General features: G+C 40.9%; 2 long non-coding RNA genes across 2 annotated transcripts; one reads left to right on the top strand and one right to left on the bottom strand.

Moving 5' to 3' along the window:
- Nucleotides 1-749: 749 nt before the first annotated feature.
- Nucleotides 750-18,962, bottom strand: LOC147269539 (uncharacterized). Its single transcript, XR_015111460.1, has 3 exons — nt 18,857-18,962; nt 1,670-1,916; nt 750-1,350 (listed from the first exon to the last, which is right to left on the bottom strand). It is a non-coding gene; the product is annotated as an uncharacterized LOC147269539 (long non-coding RNA).
- LOC147269538 (uncharacterized) lies at nt 18,863-20,007 on the top strand. The gene is made up of 3 exons (XR_015111459.1): nt 18,863-19,382; nt 19,506-19,620; nt 19,844-20,007. It is a non-coding gene; the product is annotated as an uncharacterized LOC147269538 (long non-coding RNA).
- The last annotated feature ends 4,845 nt before the right edge of the window (nt 20,008-24,852 follow it).

Below are 24,852 nucleotides of genomic sequence, written 5' to 3'. Positions count from 1 at the left end.
CATGAAAAAACCAAAGAGAGCAGAGATAAATGATCTTCCTCCACACCCACCTGGTGAAAGCGATGACACTCTTGAGAGTCTTAGACTTGAACTAATTGGGGCTAGCAAGAGAAAGGACAATGTCAAAGACATTAACTACATGATGGCCAGGACCTACAGCTGGAGAAGAATGGAAGTGGTTGCCCAGTCCCCATGGGTGGCAGAGTTCAAAGAAAGGTGGCCCACCCTCCTCGAACCATTCCAGGTAACTGATACGTGAATAAACAGTTTCTGAATCCCTATATTTCATTCATTCATTTTCCATACAGCTTATCCCTTTTGGGGTCACGAGGGCTGCAGCCTATCCCAGCTATCATCGGGCAAGAGGCGGGGTACACGCTGAACCATTCGCCAGCCAATTGCAACATAGAGAGACAGACAACCATTCGCGCACACTCATACCTCAGGGCAATTTAGAGTCACCAATTAACCTCATGAGTGTGTTTTTGGTCTGTGGCAGGAAGCCGGAGTAACCGCCAAACTTGAACACACAATTGAGTCCAAGCTCAATGCAGAGACGATACACATCACTTTGACTTCAAACAAGTCCAGGTATTTGACGTATGATGGCCACTGTCTCGCTGTGCACATTCAGCACATTAGAAAAGGGCCCACAGGGATCTGGCAGCTGCACCTCAGGGACTGTGACACCCACATGGTCATCACCATGTGGGTGTCACAGTCAATTCCAAATTCTGTGTCTGCCTGAAGTGTAAAAATATAAAAATATATTGTGTTTTGAAGTCGTTGTCACATAAAACACTAGAGAATTATGTAAACAAGGTTTGAACCAGCTGGTCCTCAGTCTAACTAAACCAGCACACCCACATGGCTGATTTAGAGTTGTGGACTTTCCTAACCTGTGTGAGCCTGGACTGTGAAAGTGTTGTTATCAGGAGGAATGTTTGAGCACAAGGCTACAACATGGAAGGTGTGACTACTTTTCTGAATACACTCAAGTGTTCCTTTTTATTGTAATATTACACTTAAACATGCAATCTTAAAGTTCTCTTTCTGTCTGAAGAACAAACCTTGGGGGGGGGGGGGGTGTCTTGTCCCTCACGCTGGTTTAGAGTCCATAGCTGAAGAGGTGACTGATTTCTTCCAGTACGCAGTGTGTGGTGATTCCACCCATCCTTGAAGAACTCAAGGTGACTCTGGGTGTGTGGCAGAAAGCTCCAGTGCAGTGCACAGATGTGGAGTTCATCATCTGGGTCCAGTAGGCCATTACTTTCCATACTGCAGAAGCAGGAGTAGAAGAGGTGTGACACTCCCCAGAGACATCACGCCATCACCTCTCAGTCCTTGAATCTAAACAACAAAACACACACAAACAAAACAAAGTCAGCTTTAGAAATCACCAAAGATGATGAAATGCTGTCAAGGCTGGTGCTGAAAACACAGGCTTGTGAAGAGCTCCAAGGTGTTCTGATCAGGAACTTTTACATGGATTTAGAACACATGCAATTAGATGGTTCCACCCCCCCCCCCCCAACAAATACACACAAACACAAATTACAAACCAAAAAGGTACTGAAGTCACATGGATGCATTCAATATCAATGCTGACTGGGCAAACCATGATAACATTAAGTACCACTTCAAGATTATTTATAGAACATCTGAATACCTTTGGTTGTGTGTACTTCTCCTGGTAATGTGGGAGTTGCGGTTCACTCCTTTGTGTGACCCCATGTACCCTGCTACTTCCAGGTGGTCGCCCCTTCATCAGCGCTAACAGAGATGGTGCTCCATAGGTCTGGACAGCCTGCATGAAGCTGTTCAGCACTGTTGAGGCTCGGTTGTTGGTGGCAGCACGAAGACAGACCCTTAGACGGCTGAAGCCATCAACTCCCCCATGGACCACAACTCTCCATCTGTAAAAACAGTGACAGAAGCAGGGATCACTTGGGACAACATGAGGCACAGTGTGCAGTAAAGGGGAAATTTAACACTATTTGGTGAATGGCTGCTGCATAAACACACAGTATGAAAATGTGTATCTGTCAATCTGCATTCATGGTACATAACTGGATAAATCAACTGCACATTTTGCTTGTGTCTATGACTGCTTTAACCTTTTTAACTTCACTTTAACATGAGACTTTTATTGTTTTTTATCTGGAGGTTAACAGAAATCCACACCTGCTGTTATATTTCTGTTGACAGCATCCAATTGAAGCTATTTTTAACAACTGCCCATAGTGTTGCAATGAAACCATGGATTTAGACAAGAACCTGTGTAGCTAAGATGAACTTGAAAAACTTCAGCAACAAATTTTCTCACCACTCAGGCAGCAACACAAATTTCTTAACAGCAGCCGATGTGTTGCAGGCACGAGGAAAATTTCTGTTTTGCATTTTTTCTGAGACACTGAATTTTGGGTTTTCTTATCTGCAAGCCATAATCATCAATTCTACAATTCTACAATTTCATTTTGCAGACGCTTTTGTCCAAAGCGACGTACAACACAAGCAAGAATTCAGACTTAATTAAGGAAAAACCCATAGGAAGCACAAAAGTGCTTCAGTTGTGATTTGGTCACATGTACTGCCATCTAGTGGCAGAAGAAGTGTTGCCCCCCCCCTCCCCTTTTTTTTTGGGGACAAATATACAACATCACACAACACAGTTAGTGCCACATAATCACTAAGTGCTGGGACTTGGGCCCTCTGACTTATTCTACCCCACAGAACAAAGAGGAGAAGAGTCAGGTTAAGTGCCGAGGTGCTCTCTGAACAATTGAGTCTTCAATTGTCTCTTAAAAGTAGAAAGGGACTCAGCAGAACACATCAACATCTCAAGAAATAAAAGCTTGAAATATTTCACTCTATGTTTAATTTGTGTATATTATGCCCTTTTCACACTGAAAAATGCATGTCAACGCAGGTTTTTGGACCCGCGTTTGCTCGGCTTTAGGGCTCATTCAAGCTTCCAGCAGACGCGCGTCTGAGCTCCCACTGTGAGGCTGCGTGCCTGTGATTTTCTCTCTTGTACGTCATCGTGCTGACAGCGTCATTGTTTCATGTAAACGACTCAAAATGCTGAGTCGACCCTTTCGGAGCGCCCAAAAACCCGTGTTGATCCACGTTTTTGGTGCAGTGGGAAAGGGGTTTAACGTTTGGGTTCACTTTCTGAAACGAGTGACAAAACATGTTGAACTTCTTCATGATATTCAAGTTTTTGGAAATGTACTTGAATCTACTTCCTGGTTTCCCAACATAGAGGCTTCCCTTATGAGTTTATGGTTGCCATCTATAAGCCACAGACTGTTGGCAGCTGGCACAGAATATCTCCTGCACCTGACGGTGTGTAGTCGTAGTGCGCGGACTAGAATTCCCTGTGGATCCACACATCGCATGGATTCTTGCACACATGGTCCTCCAATCAAAACAGGAAAACAAGTTGCAATTTAAAAGCTGCATCACATAAATGCTGAAAAAATCATTTCTAACGGTTAAAGAAGCCTCAACTGAATAAAGTGGATTAACATTCATGTCTAAGTCATGATTTCTCTGTATTGTTACACAGATCAGCAGTTGGTAAAAAAAAAAATCATTAAAAGTTAAGTGAGTGTATCAGTAATGACAAAATGTCATGTTTGGCTGCTCAGTGTCAAATTAGTTAGCCTGATATTCCTGGTACAACTTAGACAGGTTGGTTTTTTTTGCAGCACTGTCTTTCATTGTGATCAAACATTTGCCTGAGCCCTTCATCTAAGTCATAGAAAAGCTTGCTGGATTCTTTTTATTCTGACTGGATGAAAACTTTAGTCCAAGTAGGCTATAGACCACTTCATGACATTCACTAACTTTGAACCTTCACACCTCCAGCCCAGAGATGTCCAAGCATCATCTTGTAGCCTGTATTTGGGTGATATCCAGGGAGTTCTGTGACAGCTGCATCCAACGTTGCATTGTCAGTGGAATTATTCAAGTCAGAAACCCTGCACACAAAGTTTCATGGTGAACAGGCAGAAAATTTGCTGTCATATGTGAGTTGTAACCTCTGCTAAGCCAAACTGGGGCAGTCCTACACAACTTTGATTGCCGTGTCATTCAGAAGTGTTGTGGGGCAACGCGCCATAGAACTTACTGCTACTCTTGTACAACGTTGACAACTTCCATCCAGGTGCCAGGGATTTTTATTGAACAGCAAACACCGTCAAATAGAAAATATCAACTGTCTTTTGTGAGTATCGGTTTCTGTGTTGCTATTGGGTCCGTCTTGCGCTTTGTGACTGAGCTCGCTTCTGTTATGCCAAGATTACGGCGCTGAATAATTCAGTAAACAACAATACAACTACCACTGTCCTACAGTTAACAAATAATACAACTATTACTGTTAAACAGTTACATCAAGACATAACACACGAGAGAACATTTGCAGTTCACAACAGTAACAAACTCCATACTTGCAGCTGCTCCTACAATTTGTCTACTCCTAACTGACTGAGTGCTCTATTTATCTGGGTAATAACTCAAACATACTAACTAAACTAAACACACTAACCACTTGTTGCATTCACCCATTTACATAAGGTTTGAGTACTTAAACTGCTCATGGTCGTTGTCCCACATATTAGTCACCTTAGTTGAACACTTGTACTTAGATACAACATGTTGAACAAGTTTTTAGTGGCTGCTTCATGTCTACAAACCTCTGAACTTATTATTCATTCACTTGACACGACAAAAGTCAACGGTACGGCCGCTATCATTGCACCGCGGCGCTCGGTCAACTGCTACGGCGGACACGACATGCTGCATTAGCAGCTGAGGCTAGCGGTAGTTACGGCCTTATTTATGGACGGTAACTCCATTGTAAACATATACATATGACAGCACAACTCAAGAGTACACTTAATATGACGAGGCCAGGATTACAACACTAGTCAGCCTCGTTACCAGAGCCGACGCTGACACCTCCTGACGCAAATGGGTATTGTTCCACAATGACTTCAGCTAAAGCAGGCCAGTCTTTACCGGTGACACAGCGCATTTTAACCTACATTAATGACAAAAAGTAATGGTGGGGGACCAAGTTAATCACAATAACCAATAAAGAAATAAGTATGGACATAATTTGAACGAATAAAATATCCTGGGTGCCACAAAACCACATGATTCATTGTAAAGTGTAGATAAATTTATTCATATATTTGCTTTAACTGTAAATTAATCCATACATATATATTTGCTTAAACTGTAGTTAAATTTATACATATATTTACTTAAAATAGAACGCAGGAAACACAAGGCAGTGAAGCACAGACCAGACTGTATAAGAGTGGACACAGGTGAAAAGGTCACAACAGGGAATAGCAGGAGTGTAGCTCATGGCTAGCATCACTCCCTCAAGCTAATCAGGTCGGAACAGAGTCCACAGAATCTCTATGGGAGTCAGAAGTAGATTAGAGCAAGGTCGTGAATCAAGGAAAGAGGGGTTTTTGTCTTCACAGATGAAACACGAAGTATACAATGGGAACAGATGGTGCTGGCACGCGGTCAGACAGAAGAATCTGCAAAAGAACACGAAGATCAAAAATACACACTTGCACGCATAAGCAATCACATAAGCACCTCCCTGTCACACATAAAACTGGAGAAGATAGTTAGATCGTTGGACTTCTTGCCCCAACGCCAGGGATGCCGCATCTGCGTATGCTGACTCCAGGATAGGGGAAGACCATCTCCAGAGCTCTGTATTCTTTCCTGTTAATCTGAATAAATTCTTTTGAACCAACTGGAAGGTGTCCTCTCCAGATTTTGAACAGCGCAATATAGACTCTGTGGGTCCTTCTGATTGATTAATGATGACTTGTTGAAAAATTCCTACAAAAGTTATACAATACGACCTTGTCATGCAAACTCATCTGCTACCGTGCTCTGCCATTCTACGGTGGAGTGTTCTCTCGCTCACACCGAGCAGGTGGGCTATTTTGTTGACACTAAGACCCGCCAACAAGTCTCCACGGCTTGCCTGGACAGCTCCAGCGATGGACGACCAACTTGTCCACTGTCACCACAACTTGCGACTCGAGTGCTTAGGTACTCCACAACATGACACAAGTTCCTGTAAACTACAGGGTCGACCTCCGAGTCTATTGTTTCATTTATGTAAATTAACTGTTCCAACAATGCTTCCACCCGGAACAGCAGGTAATCTGGGGAAGCATTATCAGCAATATCTGAGAATAAACGGAGCTCCCTCGAGCTTGTAGCCATATATACCGCCATTGAGAGTCATGTGGCGACTTCCTCCTGCTGTGGCTGTTGCCAGGCAGACGTAGTCAATTTCCCGCTCACATGTCGATCAACCAATAGGGAAAAAGTTGCACCCAAGACACTTGAACTGTGTGTTCACAGCGAACGGGAAATTCGCATTTGCGTCCGGTGTGAACACGCAGTTAGGACCGCACCCTAATTTGAATAACACCTCTTAAATGTGGAACTCAGATGAGTCCAGCCAGTCCCCTCCCCCCACCCTGCACTGGTTTTGTGGCGTCAGGTTCGTGCAATACGGAGTCAGAACCAAAATCTGCATAATAAGACTGATGATCTAGAGAATAAGACTGATGATCTACAGAATAGGTACAGAGTTGTGCTTTACAGATTTGCAGAACCTGAAAGGGGATCTGCAGAATCAGAACCGAAATCTGCAGAATCAGAGTTCTGCAGAATCAACTCAGTGAATCCAGGAAGGAGGAGATGCTGCTGAAGAGGATTCAGCAAAACCACATGATGGCACTGCGGAACTTCCAGGATGCAGAGGACAGCATGTCACAGGTCAGTTACACACCATTAGACAACAAATGCAGAAGTCAGATGAGTCCAGACAGTCCCCTCCCCACAGACCCAACACTGGTTTTGGGTCTCCAAAAGGTCACGAAAATGGGGACTGCTAGAAGCTGTGGAGTCTGGTTCTCATGCACTAGAGAGTCAGAATCGTGATCTGCAGAATCAGAACCAAAATCTGCAGAATAAGACAGATGATCTAAAGAAGAAGTACAAAGTTGTACAATTACGGAAGCGTGATCGGCAGAATCAGAACCTTGATGTGCAGAATCAGAACCAAAATCTGCAGAATAAGACATGATCTCCAAAGAGGAAAAAAGTTGTTCAATTGCAGAAGCGGGATCTACAGAATCAGAACAATGATCTGCAGAATCAGAACCATGATCTGCAGAATCAGAACCAAAAACTGCAAAATAAGAACCATAATCTACAGAAGAGGTACAAAGTTTTACAATTACAGAAGCGTGATCTGCAGAATCAGAACCATGATCTGCAGAATCAGAACCATGATCTACAGAATAAGAACCATGATCTGTAGAATCAGAACCATAATCTGCAGAATCAGAACCAAAATCTGCAGAACAAGACAGATGATCTACATAAGAGGTACAAAGTTGTACAATTACAGAACCATGATCTGCAGAATCAGAACCATGATCTGCAGAATCAGTACCAAAATCTGCAGAATAAAACAGATGATCTACAGAAGAGGTATAAATTTTACACTTCCAGAACCGTGATCTGCAAAATCACAACCATGATCTGCAGAATCAGAACCATAATGTGCAGAATCAGAACCAAAAACTGCAGGATCAGAACCATGATCTACAGAAGAGGTACAAAGTTGTACAATTACAGACGCGTGATCTGCAGAATCAGAACCATGATCTACAGAATCAGAACCAAAATCTGCAGAACAAGACAGATGATCTACATAAGAGGTACAAAGTTGTACAATTACAGAAGCGTGATCTGCAGAATCAGAACCATGATCTACAGAATCAGAACCATAATCTGCAGAATAAGAACCATGATCTACAGAAGAGGAAAAAATTTTACACTTCCAGAACCGTGATCTGCAGAATCAGAACCATGATCTACAGAATAAGAACCAAAATCTGCAGAATAACACAGATGAGCTACAGAAGAGGGACAAAGTTGTACAATTCCAGAAGCGTGATCTGCAGAATCAGAACCATAATCTGCAGAATCAAAACCAAAACCTGCAGAATCAGAAACAAAATCTGCAGAACAAGACAGATGATCTACAGAAGAGGTACAAAGTTGTACAATTACAGAACCATGATCTGCAGGATCAGAACCATGATCTACAAAAGAGGTACAAAGTTGTACAATTACAGAACCATGATATGCAGAATCAGAACCATAATGTGCAGAATCAGAACCATGATCTACAGAATCAGAACCATGATCTACAGAAGAGGTAAAAAGTTGTACAATTACAGAAGCGTGATCTGCAGAATCAGAACCATGATCTACAGAATCAGAACCAAAATCTGCAGAATAAGACAGATGATCTACAGAAGAGGTACAAAGTTGTACAATTACAGAACCATGATCTGCAGAATCAGAACCATAATGTGCAGAATCAGAACCATGATCTGCAGAATCAGAACCATGATCTGTAGAATCAGTACCAAAATCTGCAGAACAAGACAGATGATCTACAGAAGAGGTACAAAGTTGTACAATAACAGAACCATGATCTGCAGGATCAGAACCATGATCTACAAAAGAGGTACAAAGTTGTACAATTACAGAACCATGATCTGCAGAATCAGAACCATAATGTGCAGAATCAGAACCATGATCTGCAGAATCAGAACCATGATCTACAGAAGAGGTACAAAGTTGTACAATTACAGAAGCGTGATCTGCAGAATCAGAACCATGATCTACAGAAGAGGTACAAAGTTGTACAATTACAGAACCATGATCTGCAGAATCAGAACCATAATGTGCAGAATCAGAACCATGATCTGCAGAATCAGAACCATGATCTGCAGAATCAGAACCATGATCTGCAGAATCAGTACCAAAATCTGCAGAACAAGACAGATGATCTACAGAAGAGGTACAAAGTTGTACAATTACAGAACCATGATCTGCAGGATCAGAACCATGATCGACAGAAGAGGTACAAAGTTGTACAATTACAGAACCATGATGTGCAGAATCAGAACCATGATCTACAAAAGAGGTACAAAGTCGTACAATTACAGAACCATGATCTGCAGAATCAGAACCATAATGTGCAGAATCAGAACCATGATCTGCAGAATAAGAACCATGATCTACAGAAGAGGTACAAAGTTGTACAATTACAGAAGCGTGATCTGCAGAATGAGAACCATGATCTAAAGAAGAGGTACAAAGTTGTACAATTACAGAACCATGATCTGCAGAATCAGAACCATGATCTACAAAAGAGGTACAAAGTTGTACAATTACAGAACCATGATCTGCAGAATCAGAACCATAATGTGCAGAATCATAACAAAAACTGCAGAATAAGAACCATGATCTACAGAAGAGGTACAAAGTTGTACAATTACAGAAGCGTGATCTGCAGAATCAGAACCATGATCTACAAAAGAGGTACAAAGTTGTACAATTACAGAACCATGATCTGCAGAATCAGAACCATAATGTGCAGAATCAGAACCAAAGACTGCAGAATAAGAACCATGATCTACAGAAGAGGTACAAAGTTGTACAATTACAGAACCATGATCTGCAGAATCAGAACCATAATTTGCAGAATCATAACCAAAATCTGCAGAATAAGAACCATGATCTGCAGAAGAGGTACAAAGTTGTACAATTACAGAAGCGTGATCTGCAGAATCAGAACCATGATCTACAGAAGAGGTACAAAGTTGTACAATTACAGAACCATGATCTGCAGAATCAGAACCATAATGTGCAGAATCATAACCAAAATCTGCAGAATCAGAACCATGATCTACAGAAGAGGTACAAAGTTGTACAATTACAGAAGCGTGATCTGCAGAATCAGAACCATGATCTACAGAAGAGGTACAAAGTTGTACAATTACAGAACCATGATCTGCAGAATCAAAACCATGATCTACAAAAGAGGTACAAAGTTGTACAATTACAGAACCATGATCTACAGAATCAGAACCATGATCTACAGAAGAGGTAAAAAGTTGTACAATTACAGAAGCGTGATCTGCAGAATCAGAACCATGATCTACAGAATCAGAACCAAAATCTGCAGAATAAGACAGATGATCTACAGAAGAGGTACAAAGTTGTACAATTACAGAACCATGATCTGCAGAATCAGAACCATAATGTGCAGAATCAGAACCATGATCTGCAGAATCAGAACCATGATCTGTAGAATCAGTACCAAAATCTGCAGAACAAGACAGATGATCTACAGAAGAGGTACAAAGTTGTACAATAACAGAACCATGATCTGCAGGATCAGAACCATGATCTACAAAAGAGGTACAAAGTTGTACAATTACAGAACCATGATCTGCAGAATCAGAACCATAATGTGCAGAATCAGAACCATGATCTGCAGAATCAGAACCATGATCTACAGAAGAGGTACAAAGTTGTACAATTACAGAAGCGTGATCTGCAGAATCAGAACCATGATCTACAGAAGAGGTACAAAGTTGTACAATTACAGAACCATGATCTGCAGAATCAGAACCATAATGTGCAGAATCAGAACCATGATCTGCAGAATCAGAACCATGATCTGCAGAATCAGAACCATGATCTGCAGAATCAGTACCAAAATCTGCAGAACAAGACAGATGATCTACAGAAGAGGTACAAAGTTGTACAATTACAGAACCATGATCTGCAGGATCAGAACCATGATCTACAGAAGAGGTACAAAGTTGTACAATTACAGAACCATGATGTGCAGAATCAGAACCATGATCTACAAAAGAGGTACAAAGTCGTACAATTACAGAACCATGATCTGCAGAATCAGAACCATAATGTGCAGAATCAGAACCATGATCTGCAGAATAAGAACCATGATCTACAGAAGAGGTACAAAGTTGTACAATTACAGAAGCGTGATCTGCAGAATGAGAACCATGATCTAAAGAAGAGGTACAAAGTTGTACAATTACAGAACCATGATCTGCAGAATCAGAACCATGATCTACAAAAGAGGTACAAAGTTGTACAATTACAGAACCATGATCTGCAGAATCAGAACCATAATGTGCAGAATCATAACAAAAACTGCAGAATAAGAACCATGATCTACAGAAGAGGTACAAAGTTGTACAATTACAGAAGCGTGATCTGCAGAATCAGAACCATGATCTACAAAAGAGGTACAAAGTTGTACAATTACAGAACCATGATCTGCAGAATCAGAACCATAATGTGCAGAATCAGAACCAAAGACTGCAGAATAAGAACCATGATCTACAGAAGAGGTACAAAGTTGTACAATTACAGAACCATGATCTGCAGAATCAGAACCATAATTTGCAGAATCATAACCAAAATCTGCAGAATAAGAACCATGATCTGCAGAAGAGGTACAAAGTTGTACAATTACAGAAGCGTGATCTGCAGAATCAGAACCATGATCTACAGAAGAGGTACAAAGTTGTACAATTACAGAACCATGATCTGCAGAATCAGAACCATAATGTGCAGAATCATAACCAAAATCTGCAGAATCAGAACCATGATCTACAGAAGAGGTACAAAGTTGTACAATTACAGAAGCGTGATCTGCAGAATCAGAACCATGATCTACAGAAGAGGTACAAAGTTGTACAATTACAGAACCATGATCTGCAGAATCAAAACCATGATCTACAAAAGAGGTACAAAGTTGTACAATTACAAAACCATGATCTGCAGAATCAGAACCATAATGTGCAGAATCATAACCAAAAACTGCAGAATAAGAACCATGATCTACAGAAGAGGTACAAAGTTGTACAATTACAGAACCATGATCTGCAGAATCAGAACCATGATCTACAAAAGAGGTACAAAGTTGTACAATTACAGAACCATGATCTGCAGAATCAGAACCATAATGTGCAGAATCATAACCAAAAACTGCAGAATAAGAACCATGATCTACAGAAGAGGTACAAAGTTGTACAATTACAGAACCATGATCTGCAGGATCAGAACCATGATCTACAAAAGAGGTACAAAGTTGTACAATAACAGAACCATGATCTGCAGAATCAGAACCATGATCTACAGAAGAGGTACAAAGTTGTACAATTACAGAACCATGATCTGCAGAATCAGAACCATGATCTACAAAAGAGGTACAAAGTTGTATATTTACAGAACCATGATCTGCAGAATCAGAACCATAATGTGCAGAATCAGAACCAAAGACTGCAGAATAAGAACCATGATCTACAGAAGAGGTACAAAGTTGTACAATTACAGAACCATGATCTGCAGAATCAAAACCATGATCTACAGAAGAGGTACAAAGTTGTACAATTACAGAACCATGATCTGCAGTATCAGAACCATAATGTGCAGAATCATAACTGAAATCTGCAGAATAAGAACCATGATCTACAGAAGAGGTACAAAGTTGTACAATTACAGAAGCGTGATCTGCAGAATCAGAACCATGATCTACAGAAGAGGTACAAAGTTGTACAATTACAGAAGCGTGATCTGCAGAATGAGAACCATGATCTAAAGAAGAGGTACAAAGTTGTACAATTACAGAACCATGATCTGCAGAATCAGAACCATGATCTACAAAAGAGGTACAAAGTTGTACAATTACAGAACCATGATCTGCAGAATCAGAACCATAATGTGCAGAATCATAACAAAAACTGCAGAATAAGAACCATGATCTACAGAAGAGGTACAAAGTTGTACAATTACAGAAGCGTGATCTGCAGAATCAGAACCATGATCTACAAAAGAGGTACAAAGTTGTACAATTACAGAACCATGATCTGCAGAATCAGAACCATAATGTGCAGAATCAGAACCAAAGACTGCAGAATAAGAACCATGATCTACAGAAGAGGTACAAAGTTGTACAATTACAGAACCATGATCTGCAGAATCAGAACCATAATTTGCAGAATCATAACCAAAATCTGCAGAATAAGAACCATGATCTGCAGAAGAGGTACAAAGTTGTACAATTACAGAAGCGTGATCTGCAGAATCAGAACCATGATCTACAGAAGAGGTACAAAGTTGTACAATTACAGAACCATGATCTGCAGAATCAGAACCATAATGTGCAGAATCATAACCAAAATCTGCAGAATCAGAACCATGATCTACAGAAGAGGTACAAAGTTGTACAATTACAGAAGCGTGATCTGCAGAATCAGAACCATGATCTACAGAAGAGGTACAAAGTTGTACAATTACAGAACCATGATCTGCAGAATCAAAACCATGATCTACAAAAGAGGTACAAAGTTGTACAATTACAGAACCATGATCTACAGAATCAGAACCATGATCTACAGAAGAGGTAAAAAGTTGTACAATTACAGAAGCGTGATCTGCAGAATCAGAACCATGATCTACAGAATCAGAACCAAAATCTGCAGAATAAGACAGATGATCTACAGAAGAGGTACAAAGTTGTACAATTACAGAACCATGATCTGCAGAATCAGAACCATAATGTGCAGAATCAGAACCATGATCTGCAGAATCAGAACCATGATCTGTAGAATCAGTACCAAAATCTGCAGAACAAGACAGATGATCTACAGAAGAGGTACAAAGTTGTACAATAACAGAACCATGATCTGCAGGATCAGAACCATGATCTACAAAAGAGGTACAAAGTTGTACAATTACAGAACCATGATCTGCAGAATCAGAACCATAATGTGCAGAATCAGAACCATGATCTGCAGAATCAGAACCATGATCTACAGAAGAGGTACAAAGTTGTACAATTACAGAAGCGTGATCTGCAGAATCAGAACCATGATCTACAGAAGAGGTACAAAGTTGTACAATTACAGAACCATGATCTGCAGAATCAGAACCATAATGTGCAGAATCAGAACCATGATCTGCAGAATCAGAACCATGATCTGCAGAATCAGAACCATGATCTGCAGAATCAGTACCAAAATCTGCAGAACAAGACAGATGATCTACAGAAGAGGTACAAAGTTGTACAATTACAGAACCATGATCTGCAGGATCAGAACCATGATCTACAGAAGAGGTACAAAGTTGTACAATTACAGAACCATGATGTGCAGAATCAGAACCATGATCTACAAAAGAGGTACAAAGTCGTACAATTACAGAACCATGATCTGCAGAATCAGAACCATAATGTGCAGAATCAGAACCATGATCTGCAGAATAAGAACCATGATCTACAGAAGAGGTACAAAGTTGTACAATTACAGAAGCGTGATCTGCAGAATGAGAACCATGATCTAAAGAAGAGGTACAAAGTTGTACAATTACAGAACCATGATCTGCAGAATCAGAACCATGATCTACAAAAGAGGTACAAAGTTGTACAATTACAGAACCATGATCTGCAGAATCAGAACCATAATGTGCAGAATCATAACAAAAACTGCAGAATAAGAACCATGATCTACAGAAGAGGTACAAAGTTGTACAATTACAGAAGCGTGATCTGCAGAATCAGAACCATGATCTACAAAAGAGGTACAAAGTTGTACAATTACAGAACCATGATCTGCAGAATCAGAACCATAATGTGCAGAATCAGAACCAAAGACTGCAGAATAAGAACCATGATCTACAGAAGAGGTACAAAGTTGTACAATTACAGAACCATGATCTGCAGAATCAGAACCATAATTTGCAGAATCATAACCAAAATCTGCAGAATAAGAACCATGATCTGCAGAAGAGGTACAAAGTTGTACAATTACAGAAGCGTGATCTGCAGAATCAGAACCATGATCTACAGAAGAGGTACAAAGTTGTACAATTACAGAACCATGATCTGCAGAATCAGAACCATAATGTGCAGAATCATAACCAAAATCTGCAGAATCAGAACCATGATCTACAGAAGAGGTACAAAGTTGTACAATTACAGAAGCGTGATCTGCAGAATCAGAACCATGATCTACAGAAGAGGTACAAAGTTGTACAATTACAGAACCATGATCTGCAGAATCAAAACCATGATCTACAAAAGAGGTACAAAGTTGTACAATTACAAAACCATGATCTGCAGAATCAGAACCATAATGTGCAGAATCATAACCAAAAACTGCAGAATAAGAACCATGATCTACAGAAGAGGTACAAAGTTGTACAATTACAGAACCATGATCTGCAGAATCAGAACCATGATCTACAAAAGAGGTACAAAGTTGTACAATTACAGAACCATGATCTGCAGAATCAGAACCATAATGTGCAGAATCATAACCAAAAACTGCAGAATAAGAACCATGATCTACAGAAGAGGTACAAAGTTGTACAATTACAGAACCATGATCTGCAGGATCAGAACCATGATCTACAAAAGAGGTACAAAGTTGTACAATAACAGAACCATGATCTGCAGAATCAGAACCATGATCTACAGAAGAGGTACAAAGTTGTACAATTACAGAACCATGATCTGCAGAATCAGAACCATGATCTACAAAAGAGGTACAAAGTTGTATATTTACAGAACCATGATCTGCAGAATCAGAACCATAATGTGCAGAATCAGAACCAAAGACTGCAGAATAAGAACCATGATCTACAGAAGAGGTACAAAGTTGTACAATTACAGAACCATGATCTGCAGAATCAAAACCATGATCTACAGAAGAGGTACAAAGTTGTACAATTACAGAACCATGATCTGCAGTATCAGAACCATAATGTGCAGAATCATAACTGAAATCTGCAGAATAAGAACCATGATCTACAGAAGAGGTACAAAGTTGTACAATTACAGAAGCGTGATCTGCAGAATCAGAACCATGATCTACAGAAGAGGTACAAAGTTGTACAATTACAGAACCATGATCTGCAGAATCAAAACCATGATCTACAAAAGAGGTACAAAGTTGTACAATTACAGAACCATGATCTGCAGAATCAGAACCATAATGTGCAGAATCATAAACAAAAACTGCAGAATAAGAACCATGATCTACAGAAGAGGTACAAAGTTTTACAATTACAGAACCATGATCTGCAGGATCAGAACCATGATCTACAGAAGAGGTACAAAGTTGTACAATTACAGAACCATGATCTGCAGAATCAGAACCATGATCTACAAAAGAGGTACAAAGTCGTACAATTACAGAACCATGATCTGCAGAATCAGAACCATAATGTGCAGAATCAGAACCAAAAACTGCAGAATAAGAACCATGATCTACAGAAAAGGTACAAAGTTGTACAATTACAGAAGCGTGATCTGCAGAATCAGAACCATGATCTACAGAAGAGGTACAAAGTTGTACAATTACAGAACCATGATCTGCAGAATCAGAACCATGATCTACAGAAGAGGTACAAAGTTGTACAATTAAAGAACCATGATCTGCAGGATCAGAACCATGATCTACAGAAGAGGTACAAAGTTGTACAATTACAGAACCATGATCTGCAGAATCAGAACCATGATCTACAAAAGAGGTACAAAGTTGTACAATTACAGAACCATGATCTGCAGAATCAGAACCATAATGTGCAGAATCAGAACCATGATCTGCAGAATAAGAACCATGATCTACAGAAGAGGTACAAAGTTGTACAATTACAGAACCATGATCTGCAGGATCAGAACCATGATCTACAAAAGAGGTACAAAGTCGTACAATTACAGAACCATGATCTGCAGAATCAGAACCATAATGTGCAGAATCAGAACCATGATCTGCAGAATAAGAACCATGATCTACACAAGAGGTACAAAGTTGTACAATTACAGAACCATGATCTGCAGAATCAGAACCATGATCTACAAAAGAGGTACAAAGTCGTACAATTACAGAACCATGATCTGCAGAATCAGAACCATAATGTGCAGAATCAGAACCATGATCTGCAGAATAAGAACCATGATCTACAGAAGAGGTACAAAGTTGTACAATTACAGAAACGTGATCTGCAGAATCAGAACCATGATCTACAGAAGAGGTACAAAGTTGTACAATTACAGAACCATGATCTGCAGAATCAGAACCATGATCTACAAAAGAGGTACAAAGTTGTACAATTACAGAACCATGATCTGCAGAATCAGAACCATAATGTGCAGAATCATAACCAAAAACTGCAGAATAAGAACCATGATCTACAGAAGAGGTACAAAGTTGTACAATTACAGAACCATGATCTGCAGAATCAGAACCATGATCTACAGAAGAGGTACAAAGTTGTACAATTACAGAACCATGATCTGCAGAATCAGAACCATAATGTGCAGAATCAGAACCAAAAACTGCAGAATAAGAACCATGATCTACAGAAGAGGTACAAAGTTGTACAATTACAGAACCATGATCTGCAGAATCAGAACCATAATGTGCAGAATCATATCCAAAATCTGCAGAATAAGAACCATGATCTACAGAAGAGGTACAAAGTTGTACAATTACAGAACCATGATCTGCAGAATCAGAACCATAATGTGCAGAATCATAACCAAAATCTGCAGAATAAGAACCATGATCTACAGAAGAGGTACAAAGTTGTACAATTACAGAAGCGTGATCTGCAGAATCAGAACCATGATCTACAGAAGAGGTACAAAGTTGTGCAATTACAGAACCATGATCTGCAGAATCAAAACCATGATCTACAAAAGAGGTACAAAGTTGTACAATTACAGAACCATGATCTGCAGAATCAGAACCATAATGTGCAGAATCATAACCAAAAACTGCAGAATAAGAACCATGATCTACAGAAGAGGTACAAAGTTGTACAATTACAGAACCATGATCTGCAGGATCAGAACCATGATCTACAGAAGAGGTACAAAGTTGTACAATTAAAGAACCATGATCTGCAGAATCAGAACCATGATCTACAAAAGAGGTACAAAGTCGTACAATTACAGAACCATGATCTGCAGAATCAGAACCATAATGTGCAGAATCAGAACCATGATCTGCAGAATAAGAACCATGATCTACAGAAGAGGTACAAAGTTGTACAATTACAGAAGCGTGATCTGCAGAATCAGAACCATGATCTACAGAAGAGGTACAAAGTTGTACAATTACAGAACCATGATCTGCAGAATCAGTACCAAAATCTGCAGAATCAGAACCATGATCTACAGAAGAGGTACAAAGTTGTACAATTACAGAAGCGTGATCTGCAGAATCAGAACCATGATCTTCAAAATCAGAACCAAAAACTGCAGAATCAGAACCAAAATCTGCAGAATTCGACAGATGATCCACAGAAGAGGTACAAAGTTGTACAATTACAGAAACGTGATCTGCAGAATGATCTTCAGAATCAGCTCAGTGAATCCAGGAAGGAGGAAATGCTGCTGAAGAAGATTCAGCAGCACCACATGATGGCACTGCCGATCTGCCAGGATGCAGAGGACAGCATGTTACAGGTTAGATTATCAAACATAATCTCATGAGTGACTCAGCTGTTCTATATCTTGTCAGTTGTCACCAATGTCTCATTATCAGAGTCCTTTCTCTTTAAAAGAGAGATGGTTGCTTCGCTGTCAAGTCTCCCGTTTCGGCCAGGAAACTCCCGTATTTTACCCCTCTTTCCCGCCCTCCTCCCGTTTTAGTATTCTCCCGTAAATCTCCCGTATTACAATGAAAAAAAAAAAATCCTCTGCTGAACTCTGTCACTAGCCTCGCGAGAATTGCCACCTGCAGTAGTCTGGGCGGCAGTTGTCGCGAGGTTAGTGCCGACGGCGGGAAACAAACAAAAGAGAGATGGATCACGGACGTGACACCGAAGGCATTCCTGCCAAAAAAACTTAGTCCTCCTTTAAATATTTCGATAAATGGAACTCTGAATTTACCTTTCTAACGAGGAGCAGAAAGGGGGATAGCCACGCTTTCTGTAGGATTTGTAATAGTGACTTTAGTGTCTCCCACGGAGGAAGGAATGATGTCAGCCAGCATGAGAAATCCGCCAAGCACAAGCGCGGGCTCGAGGCACGGAATCATGCCCAGGCGATGTCAGTATTTCTGACTAGAAATACCACGGAGGCAGACCAGGTCACAAATGCGGAGGTTAAAATGGCAATGCTGTGTGCCAAAAACAACGTTGCTTTTACTTTCTGCGATGACTTCAACAAGTGTGTAGCTGAGATGTTCCCGGATATTATAATGTAGGAATTTTCACAGCATTTCAATGTCAACAAAGGTAGGCCTATCAGATTCTGATCACCTAATTTTAGTTAGTAAGCGGTTGACAAGTTGTTTTTAGATATCTTGTACTCCTGTCTTAAGATGTAAGGGATACTGGAGCTTAATTGGGGTGGTGGGATGGCTTGCAGCGATCACCAGAAAATTTCCCTTATTTTCAAATCCAAAACTTGACAGGTATGGATGGTTGATGGGAACCATGTTGGTCAGAATTGGTATCATGTAATGCAAAACTAGAACCAGCATGTCCACAATGAGAAATGCAATCTTCTCAGCCCATTTCTTCCGTTCTTTCCATAGACGAGTACAGAAGGGAGGGCAGCAGCAGTACCAGGGGCAGCTCATGTTCCCCAGCAGCCCCTCATCAGCAGGATACCGTGATACGGTTCATGATGCAGAGGACAGCATGTCACAGGTTAGATTCAGAGTCCCTTTGGTGTCTACTTTGAGTTCTGAGGAACAAGTCAGAATTTGGAGTTTGGGCTTAGTTTGGATCTCTGACTGGACCTCAGAGTTCTCACTTGATCTGATTTTAATCTCTGATACCCAGCAGTGATTTGGGGGTTCTGACTTTGAGCTCTAGATTGTGCACTCCACTAATTCATCAATTGACTGTCAACACCACTCTGTCTATCCAGGCTCAAGAGGAGTGAGGGTGACAACTGAAACCAGCAGCCTTCACCAGGGGCAGCTGATGGTAACCAGCTGATGAGGGGTACCGTGTCACGGTCTACCACAAGGTTTACCAAGCACTGACCTCTCTCTCTCTCTATGTATATATTGTATGTATTTATCTTTTGATAATTAAAAAAAATGGCCTCCAGTCCTGTTTCATGGTTATTAGGGCCAAAGACCAAAGGTACTTAAGTTTGCTGGACACACTCAAACACTAAAAACACAAAATTGACACACAAAACAGTTACCCACACTAAAAATAAAACACATGGGGGGGTTTCTACCATTAAATACAAGGGGAAAAGTGAGGACAACTGTTTTGGCTTTGTTTTGTTTTTTTACTAGGGCCTTGGCCAGGAGGTACTCCGGGGTGACGACATTTTGAGCATGGTCTGGTTGAGACTAAGATGCAGAGTTCAAAAGTATAACAATGTTTATTGAGGGAGGAAACAACAAAAGATCACCGTGAAGCGAACAAAGAAACAAATTAATAGCCACAGAGGTTAGTTAAACTGGGAAATCACCCGTTGAAGTGTTGGGTTTGAAGGAAAACCTGCGGAAAACGTTGGAATACGACGGACTAGCGGCAACAATGTATCTGATCATGTTATACCTCATTCGACACCTGGTGGTCTAACAATTAAGAAACACCAAATCATGAGGAATAAAGCTATTTGTAGCAGGAGTTGAGTTAAAATGTTTCTAGGCAACCGGCGAGCAATACCCACATACTATCTTCATGCTCCCAATGACATTATTTTTCATTTTTAAATTTTGAGCATTATAATTAATCCGTATGACTCCACAGATGCTGATTACAAACAGGCTCCCTCCTGCATCCATTGTTTCTCAATATTTTACATGGTTTACTCTGATACTAGTCCTACTCCACGGTCACAGTCACATAGTCAGTTTCCCCCTTCCTCTCTCTGTAGAGGTAACAGCCAGTATTAGTTTGTCTACGACTCTCCTTCTCAGTCACGGTGACGGTCTGCTGAACACATCAGTGGCAGGCTGAGCCAATCAGTGCCTGGGTTGTTGAGCCGCAGGGCTGAAACCCCAAACAGACCCCAGTTTACAAAGCGGATATAAAGTAGATATTCTTTTAGCCAAGGAACAGACTAAAAAAAATGTACCGAGAATGAGGGGATCAGGTTTCGTGGGCAACAGCAGGAGGCTTGCGTACCGGCAGTGCCTAAAGTGAGCCTGGCTGCGTGAAGCAGAGCTGTAGTCGTTGATGCCCGTGAACGCGACAGAGTGAGAGTCAAGATGGCCAGGAAGTGATCTTTCAGCAGAGGAAGAGGCTGAAATGGTGCTTCAGCTGTCCGCTTCGGACATTCGGACACCTGCGTTTGACCGGGCAGACATCGGGCAGTGTTTACAGGAATGGACCCAGACATGGAGCTATGAGTGACCGATCCAGTTGTTCCAGATGCGTGTTCATGTTCCAACAATAAATAGTAGGCTGTGCTATGTTTTAAATGCTGTTGTTTACTTGTCTTTACTTCTGCCTGCCAGTCAGCAGCCTGATTTGCATGAGGAATGTGTGAAGTAGCTGCGTCAGAGGGGGGAGGGGCGCAGTCAATTAATTAATAACATATGTTAATAAGCCTTATCATCAAATAAATTCGTACTCATTAATTAAAGTCAATAACATTTTCTAACAAATGTTAGTTGGTGTGCTAATAAGCCCAATAACCTATTTGCATGACAAGCCTGAAATATACTCAGCCCCTTTCCCCCTTACCCCCCTTTTCTACAGTGCTGGGAAGAGGATCACCATACTGACTAAGGAGCAATCTGAGCCTGTTGTTTTGAGAAAAAGCTGCCAACCCTTTTTGAAAGAAAATAAATGAAAAAAAAACCTTGTGGAAAGCTGTGTTTTTTCTCTTCTTCAAGCATATTCAATTATCAACCATAATTAACCTACAATTGATTGATTTTGCTAACTTTAATACACTATCACCTCTAGTGTGTGGCCCGTCCGTTTGTATATTTTCTTGTATGTGGCCCACAGTGAAAAAAGTTTGGACACCCCTGGTGTATACCTACAATTACACCAAAAATATGATCATTTAGGTGTGCATTTTTGCCGTGACTCAGAGCTCAGTGACTGAGAACATGTTGAGAGCGAGAGCTTCAAGGCAATTATGGTGAACAGGTTAACATCTGAATGGGCCACCTTCCAATCAGTATCTCACACTTGTTTTATTGTCTGACAAGAGAAATGGAAAATAAGTCAATAAAAACAACTTGGGTGGATTAGTGCAATGTGGGACGGTGACTTATGAGGGACACCTACGAAGCAGTTGTTTCAAAAGTGGGACAGCATGATTTGGCTAACATGGGACAGTCTTATACTTTGTCATTTGATTGAGAAAATCTATTTTTAGGAAAGGGAAATGTCTCCTGGTATTTTTATTCAACATTTGGGCTTCAAATGTAGCAATTGCCTTTTGTTTTAAGATCAGGACTTAAAACACTGTTGTGATTTGCCCCTTAGCTCGCTGTTGGTGTGCTGATGAGCTGACTAGCTACCTAAATAGCTCAGTCAAAGAAACAGCCTTTTGTCTGACATCAAATGTTACATTACAGTGGCATATTTATTTACTGACCAGTGAATTCAGTGCATTGAACATATTTTTTTGCCCATCTATGAGCTTAATTGATTACATTTTTCTCAGCCTATAATGCTGCTTGTTCAATTAATTCTTTTAATATCTTTTTAAATCCAGTGTTACATTTATGAATTAATTACATGTTTCTTAGAATTATTTCTGTCTGAAATGTGCAATTTGTAAAACATTATTTTAAATAAAAGCTAATGTCCCAGATTTCAACACAAGGTGTCCAGATTAGAAAAGCCATTCATTCTGAAACAAGATGATGTAAGCAACAATCATACGTGCAGCACCGCAACTTGAGTATGACGGGCAGCAATATCGCATGTAATGTAATGGGGCCTAATCTGTGTACCCTTCGTTCTTTCTTTTTTCTGTTTCAACACCAAATTAAAAAAACAAAAAACAACTTTGTTTTTTGGTTTTTCTGTTTAAAACCAGAACGGGAAAACGGAAATACACAATAACACAAAATCACGTGTATCATTCGTTCTTTCTATTTTCGATTGGAAATCAAAAAATGAAAAAGGATTCATATGCTATATTGTTAATTAAATTGCACATGCAAAAGTTGATAAAGTACTTTTTCTTTGTATTTATTTGATTCTTATTCAAGGCACTTTGATAAGAATGACGAGACGGTGCCTTTACCGGCCACTCGCTCGTTCTCCCCTGGAGCCCGTCTCTCTCTCTCTCTCGCTCCATCACGTCTGGAGCTACGCTGTTCTTAACACTTAGCATACTTGACTCGAACTTGACTCCGCGTTTGTTGTCAAAGATGCTGTCTTTGCGCAGGTAATACAATGTTTTTTGAATGGAATAGCTGGGGGCGCCGCACTGTGTGTCCAAGCGTACATGTGCCAGTTTGCAGTGCGCACGAGCGTACGCTTGTGTTTACCATGATGTTGCGCTGCCATCTTGAGCCACAAACGACCCTTCGTAAAGCAAGCGGATTATAGTGTTGGAGTCCATATTTGATCGGTTATGAAGGTGAATCTTATATCAAAGACGGTACGATAAATAGAATATCTTATGCTTATATTGTGTAGTGGTCAAATAAATCAGGCGATTGCACGGTATTATGTCTGTTTAATAATAATTTGTAACTCAATGGGCCGCTCATACGGCTGCCTCTTGAGCGAATCAGACGGCCGACCAGGAAATTTTCCGGGCCGTCCCGATAGCCACTCCGTGCCTGCCGCAGCTTCATAACTCTCACAACGAAACATTCATAGTAGCTGCATCCACACACATTCCTACTGTGATGTGTGCGTGCGCGGATACAGAGGCAGACACACACACACACAAAGACAGACAGGCGCGCGCCTTTATCCCTGTGGGCTGCCGCTTTAGCGCAGGCACCAAAAAATCCCTCACGGAACCGTTCATTGACCGAACCACACGGGACCCACCCCGAGAGCGCGGCCATGAACAAGCAATGATGGAACAAACCGTTCATTGACCGAATACGGGACCCTCCCCAAGGGCGCGGCCATGAACAAGCAATGATGGAACAAACCGTTCATTGACCGAATACGGGACCCTCCCCGAGGGCATGGCCATGAACAAGCAATGATGGAACAAACCGTTCATTGACCGAATACGGGACCCTCCCCGAGGGCGCGGCCATGAACAAGCAATGATGGAACAAACCGTTCATTGACCGAATACAGGACCCTCCCCAAGGGCGCGGCCATGAACAACTAATGTTGGGACAACAGAACAGATAAAAACCGTGATTGCCACTGAATGAGTAATATCCCACAGACAGAGACTGATAGAGAGCCATATCACCGAGCAGTTTTGAGAAAGGAAAGCTAGCTTGCAGTACCAACTTAGCTAACATCCTGCGAAAAACAGTTCAAATTAAAAAGTTAAAATTAATGGTTTTGAGAGAATATAACTGAGAAATGTCTTGGAAATTTCCAGTGACCCACTCACCCTATTGAACTAATAAAATTAATGACAATAAATCTATGAATATTACCAGAAAATCAGAAGCCCAGCCGATGTCTTTTCTCTGCGCCTTTTCTGAAATTCAAAATTCATTTCACAAAAAAAGTGAGGGAAAAGACATGGGCTGCCAACAAAAAATAAGCATGGGCCCACAGGTGCAAAAATCCTTTGGGCCCCATGTGGGCAAGCCCGCACTGGGCCAGCATGGGCTTTCTGTGGGCAAAGCAGTATGGTGGGCTGGTTTCAGGAAGCCCACAGAGAGCCAAGACCTTTGAGTTCCATGTGGGCAAACCTGCACTGGACCTGTTAGGGTTTGGTCTGGGCTGACCCTCGCCCACAGTGGCCGCAAAAAGCCTGCATGGGCCCCACTGGGGCCTGTTTGCAGGGTAGGCAGT

The sequence above is a fragment of the Aulostomus chinensis genome, chromosome 2 (assembly GCF_037954235.1).
Source record: "Aulostomus chinensis isolate RoL2024-O1b breed Wild chromosome 2, RoL_Achi_v1.0, whole genome shotgun sequence".
NCBI lineage: Eukaryota > Metazoa > Chordata > Actinopteri > Syngnathiformes > Aulostomidae > Aulostomus > Aulostomus chinensis.
Note: the sequence above shows the minus strand (reverse complement) of the source record. Positions and strands in the feature narration are given on the sequence as shown.